This window comes from Chrysochloris asiatica, unplaced genomic scaffold (genome assembly GCF_000296735.1).
Source record: "Chrysochloris asiatica unplaced genomic scaffold, ChrAsi1.0 scaffold00050, whole genome shotgun sequence".
Lineage (NCBI taxonomy): Eukaryota > Metazoa > Chordata > Mammalia > Afrosoricida > Chrysochloridae > Chrysochloris > Chrysochloris asiatica.
This window is the reverse complement of record NW_006408568.1, coordinates 13,180,198-13,186,707: the sequence shown is the minus strand read 5'-3', so window position 1 is coordinate 13,186,707 and position 6,510 is coordinate 13,180,198. Positions and strand designations below refer to the sequence as shown.

General features: G+C 41.2%; 1 pseudogene; it reads left to right on the top strand.

Moving 5' to 3' along the window:
* The window catches only part of LOC102830584, a 13,684-nt pseudogene extending 7,601 nt beyond the window's left edge, over positions 1-6,083 (top strand).
* The last annotated feature ends 427 nt before the right edge of the window (positions 6,084-6,510 follow it).

Below are 6,510 nucleotides of genomic sequence, written 5' to 3'. Positions count from 1 at the left end.
GGTGGGAATGATCCTTGCTGTAAAGATTTGTTCCCTCGTTTGAGCTACTGCATCCATAGGTGTAGGTCAAGTTCATCAAATTGTATTAAATTACTATTTGTTTTTCCTCTTCTTTCTTCTTCTAGTTGAGCTCTCATCATCCAGTCATTGAAGCCAGGTAAAGTGGGTATTATTTGCAAATGTGGGTGTTCTTGTGTATATGCCCTATCTTCTTATCAGCCGGATGCTTCACTCTCCACTCTAGTCCTCTGTGGCTATGTCACTGACTCTGGGCCCAAGAGTCCCCAGGTTTTGCCACACTGCTGGTTAACCAGGTCTCTTCCCGGGTTCACAGGAGTCTATCGAATGTTGTAGGGCTTAACTCTCAGCTTTATTGCTGTTTTTTCATCACTTCGCCTTATCAGTTATGAACATGGTCACCCTTGAGTTTTAGTCTTGGAAGGGGGTTTGCTCTGAGGGGTCCCAACCACTTGCCTTGATGTCTCCTGGGCGAGCAACTTGCTTGTTCTTATAGTAATCAGTCCATCTGCCGTTATTGTTTTGTATTTTTCCTGTCAGTAAATAGCTTATTATTTTATTGTTCTGATTTCCTTTTGTAAGTCTTACTTTCAGAGGGTATTCTTTTTTTGTGTGTGTATGTGCATTATGTGTTAGTTTACATGGGTGAACATTATCTTTACATTCATCCTATCGTATTTTGTTTCATTGCAATGATCACAATCCCCTGCATGCATCATCAAAACACCCAAAGGGTACATCCCACATGCTGCCCTCCTCCCCCCAACCCGCCAGCCACCAGCACACAACCCCTCTCCCAGCCGCTCCTCCCTAGGATTCTTGTTTCTATGCAACCTTCTTTTCCATCCCTTCTGGACTTTGTCCTTAAGTAAATGCTGCCCTTTTGATCTTGAATGGTTGACCCTTCCATGATGAGCATACCTCACTAATGGTGTTATCACCCCTGTATACCTATTTACTGGTTAGCTAGAAATTGAGCCATGGGGGGGTGGGTTTAGTTACAAACATGAATTATAAAGCTGGCTTCTTTTTTTTTTTTTTTATAATTTTGAGTTTTGTTACACGTTTTTTCCCACTCTATCTAGGACCTTTTAATGTGTTCTCTATCAGAACGGTTATTAGTGGAAGCAGGACACCATCTAGTTCTTCGGGTCTCAGGGTTGTGGAGATTGATGTTCACCTGTTCCACCAAGTGTCTTCAATTTTGATCATTCTTCTTTCCTCCACACACAGAGAGACCAATAGTTGCACCTTAGATGGCTGCTCATAAGTCTTTAAGATCCCAGTTGTTACTCACAAAAATCGGATGGAGAACATTGTCTTTATGGACTATACTGTGACAATTGACTATGGTGTGTCCCAAGAATATGGTCCTGAGCCTCCAAACCCAGCAGCTCATTCTCTCGAGGTATTTGGAATGTCTAAGATGTTTTCATATTTGTTATGAAATATGTATATGCTGTGTATGCTCTGTATATGCTCCACCACATTCCTGGATATGTTTGCAGCAAAGGTAAATCCATATCTGTGCAAGTAGGAGGGTGAGTCAAAAATTATCCTCAATTCATTTATATTAAAATGCCCATCCACATCCATGACTGATGACAATACTGAGTGTTCACATGAAATGATCTGTCAAATAGACAAGCAACAATAGATTGTGTGGCAAATCATTTACAAATCAGCCATTATTTCATGGCTCTGCCTATGAAATAATCCACAGTAGACTTGGGTTGTGAAAAGTTTCTGTGAGTTGGCTACCAAAAACAACTCATAGAAGAGCATAAACAGAAGCACTTGAACATCTGCAAACAAAATTTGGACTGATACTCAAAGGAAGGGAAAAATCTCTTTTAAAAAATCGTTATTGGACCATCAAGGGAGAAGAGTGGAGTGCGGAACCCTACCCAGAGAAACATTGACACCAGAGATGGAGGCAGAGACGATGACGTGAAGAGATGGACGGGCTGGGGACTCTAGACCCAGACAGGGAGAGGGGCTATGTGCTGATGACGGAAGGGCAGGCTTGCGGGGTATATCCTTTGGTTGGTTGATGCTGCATGGTGCGGATTGTAACTATGGCAATCAAATTATATAAGATAGGATGAACGTAAAGCTAATGTTCTCCCATGTAAACTGTTACATAATTCACAATAAAACATTAAAAAAAAATCGTTCCTGGTGCCATGTTACTGGTGATGACACATGGACTCACTCATCACGAGGGGTGTGAGAGTAAACAGCAGAGTATGGAATGGAAACATCCTCAAATGCTGACCAAGAAACAGTTCAAAACTCAACCATCAGCTGGAAATTAGGTGCTTACAGTTTTCTTGGATTCTCAAGGGGGGCCAGTATTGGAATACTGTCAGAAAAAATGTTCAGCAATCAACAGTGCTCAGTACAGTGAGATGTTCACTGAAGAGCTGAAGCCTAAACTGCTAAGGGCAATGTGATCTTGCATGACAATGCACTTCAACACACCACTGCCCACTCTGTTGACAGTAAAAATTTCGTTTGAGGTATTCAAGCATCCTTCCTATAGTCCTGATCTTCATAGAATTTTCTCCTGTTTGGTCCCCTATAAGCAGCCTTTAAAGGATGAAGATTCACCTGTGATGAAGCAGTGAAGAGAGTGGTGCACTTCGTGGCTTGCAGGTCAGCCTAAAACATTTTTTAATAAGGGAATACGAAAGCTTGTTGACAAAGTGGATTGAAAAGCAAGGAGATTATGTAGAAAAATGATGTATTTGTCTTTTCTAAAAGTTGACTAAAATAAATTCTGCAACCAATGTGTGGATAATTTTTGACTCATCTTTGTATTTAAGAGAGAGGCACTAAAGTTTCTGGAAGCTCTGGTGTCCAGTGGGCAGGGATTGTTAACTAGTAGGTTTCAGGCTCAGTAATTGGGCAGGGACTTGCCTTTGCACTGAAGGTATCTGTGGATATTAAATGTCAGCATCTTTTCTCTTAGGACTGACTGTTTTCTTGGAGAGGAATTCTTTAGTTTTCTCTCTGGGGAGTTATAAGCCAGTTGTCAGCCTTTTGGGAGGGAAGGGTCAGGAGCAGTATGTAGGTAGGTGTTCCATTTCCCCTGCTTTACGGGGACTCAATCTCCCCTATCCTCCTCCATTCCCACCAGTTTAGGGTCTGTTACTCTGGAGCTTCAGATTGAGAGAATAAATTTCCAATCTTCTGCTGGTTGGTAGCCTGCCTACCTGAGCTGAGGTTGAGGGCAGGAGTGGCTTGCTGTTCTTTATGAAGATATGCAAATCCATTGTTTTCAGCCCCACCCAAACCTCCACTCTCTGAGGCACTTGTCACTTCCATTTTCAAATCCTTTCTGTTTCTGCAGCTTACATTTGCTTGTTCTGTACTGATTTTCACAAGCCCTCTCCCAGGCATTAAGCTCAGCCCTGTCTTCAGTCTGCTTTCAGCTTCCAACACTTTTCTTGAGATCACACTCAACTGTTGCCTCCCTACTTGCTCTCTTTGGGTAAATGTCATCTCCCTCCTTATCACTGTCAATTCAGTGAAAACTTTGCAAGGGGCGGGCCAGAGAGGTCTGTTCACTTCATGTTTCACTAGAATTCATCCCAACTGTATTATTCTTTGTTTTTCTGTGAAACTTTTTTTAAGGAAAATTTAATACACTATTGGCCCAGGAAATTTTCTAAAGGGTATAAACAAAAGGAACTGTTAACAAGTTTTTTCTTTAAAACAACAACAACAACAACTTATACTCACTGAGCACTTTTATGTGCAAAAAAATTGCACCTCATTATTTTATCTATAAACAGCCCTGTGAAATATTATCTCCAATTTTAAGAAAACTGAGGCTTACACGATTTAAAATAAAAAGACTTCCCTAAAGTCTTTTAATTAGAAGGTGGAAATCTAGGATTACAGATAAGGTTTTTATGATTCAAAGCCCCAGCCCCTCCTCTCAGTGCTTTGGGTGTAGGGAATTTGGGAAGGGAACTCAGTGGGGGTTACCCTCCTCCTCAACCACACACCCTGGGGAATGAGCTTAGCTAACTAAAACTCTTTGCCATCAAGTCGATACTGACTCATAGAGACCTCTTGTTGGTAGTCCAGTGCTTATGGTACAGAGCCACCCTGCTCACTGGTAATGAGCACAGTGGGACCAAAAGGAAAGAAAGAAGCCGGTGGCAGGAGTGGTAGTGGATAATTGGATGGGCGTTGAAAGGTAGCTATTGGTGAGTCAGGGGAGGAAAGTTGCATATTCCAGTATCTCATTGTGTTCTTAGGAACATCTGCCTGTTGTCTTCTTTCCTGGTTCTTACTCACTTCTTAGATAGCTTATTTTCACTTTTCTCTTAGCCTTCTGTTTTCACTTTCTTTTTTCTTCCAAATGAGTTTTGAGTGATTTGTCCCTTTAAGAAGGTAAATAGTTTATATTAATTTTGCTTAATTTAATGCATTTAAAAACCATATTATATTCCATTTGATCCCAAGTTTATTGACAAGCAATATTTTGTTTTGTTGTTTGTTTTGTTACGTGCTGTCAAGTCAGTTCAGACTCATAGCCGCCCTCTATAGGGTTTCTGAGGAGCAGCTGGTGGGTTTGAACCACCAACCCTATAACTGTAAGCCATTTCCTTGATAAACTTCTTTACATATATATGTTTCACTGGTTTTACTTCTCTAGAAAACCTGGCTTATGACAACAAGGAAGCAGATAAACTTTACTGTACAAACTTTACCTTCAAAATGAAACCCAGTTTCTACAAGATGCTATCAGCGAAGCGACAGACAGGTACAAAAAGATCTTCTGGAAATTCAGATGCATGTCAGCATCTTGCAGCAGATCATAGATGATTCCTCAAGTGTCTACAGTTATGGGAGGGATGGCCCAGACAGCTGGCTTGGAAAAACCTATTAAAGATGCTCATGAGTGTTACATTGATGAAATCAGGCTTTATGATGAACAGATTGAAGCCCTGTGGAAGGAGATTAGGAGACGAAGAGGGTTCTGGAGAAATCTTATTATGACTGCCAGCTGCTGGGGCCAGCTGCCCAGCACACCCTGAAGAACAAGTTGGACCAGTACCAACGCATCATTTGAGAACAAAGTCAACAGATCTCACTAGGGCTGTATAAGATAAAACAGCAACAAAACCAAGACCAAAAATCCTCCCTGAAAATATTCCAAGGAAAAAGGAGATTTTAGCTAAAGACAGAACAGATGAAACTCTCAAATACGCGCCACTCAGCAATCTGGAAGACAAAGCAGGTGCTACTTCAAGAAAAAGACAAATTGAAGCTTGAATTGGGCTGAGAAAGCAAGTACCCCAATACAGAGAACATGCCTGATGGAAGGCAGATGAGCAAAGCCTTCAGAAAACTATTCAAGATGGTCAAGGAAAGGGTGAAAAGTGCCAAAGAGCTCAAGACTACAATTGACCTTTATACCGAAGGGGAATATGTGCTGGTCACAGGAAATGTAAGTTATGTGGATCCTGAGTTCTGTCCCTTCTCTGTCATGGCCAAAGGTGAGGTGATTGTTTCCATTGAGGAAGACTACATTGTAACAGTCCTGTGAAGTCCACTTCTGAACAGCATTAGCTCCCTTTGGAGAGGAAGGGGAGATGAGCACCCTGTCAGCCAGCATACCACAGACAAGGAGAAGGAGACAAATTGCAAAATGCTGAAAAGGTGTGGAGAGAAGTGTGATGACTAGAAGGAGGTCAATGTGGCTGGGAGGCCCTGTCTTGTGATTATTCCAGGTCACTCCAGTCTCATAAACCTGAGGTCAACCAGGATAACTCTTGAGATGCATGGGGACAGGAGCAGTGGCCTGACAGCTGTGGAAAAACCCTACCAAGGCACTGGCCTATGAGAAGGTGGAGGTGGTGGAATCCACTGAGAAGTTTCCAACTGAAAGCATTCAGACATATGAAGAAATCGCTATAATTGTGGAAACTACAGTTGGAAAGACAAAGCAAACAAGAAGAAACTATGAGAGAAAGGCTCTTAAAATGTCCAAGGCTCAAATGGAGAAAACATCTTTGGGATGGGGACAGGCTTTGATTTTTTTTTAAATGATAAAAGATTGAGGGTTTCTGTGTGGGTTAAACCATAGTCAACACATCTGGCACTGCCATTGAAGCCTTAATTAAATGGCTTTTTGGTGTTTTTTGTTTTGCTTACAAACACCAAAGAATCAAGGTAATTTAAAACTATAATTCAAACTGCACTATTAGAACTTGGTGGTAAAGATGAACAACTATTTATTAAGTATTCCCGTTGTGCCAGGTTTCTCACGTATACTTTGTTTTAAATTATTACATCAGTTAAACGGAGGATTTATCATAGTGAAAAAACTGTTTCAGAAAGTAGAAGTGAATTCTCTAAGGTCACATAGCTGGGGGTGAAGCCAGACTGACATCCAGATCTTTTTTGCTGCCAAAAGCTCATAATTTTTTTTTTTTTTTTTTTACTGTGCCCATGACCTCCATAGATTATTGG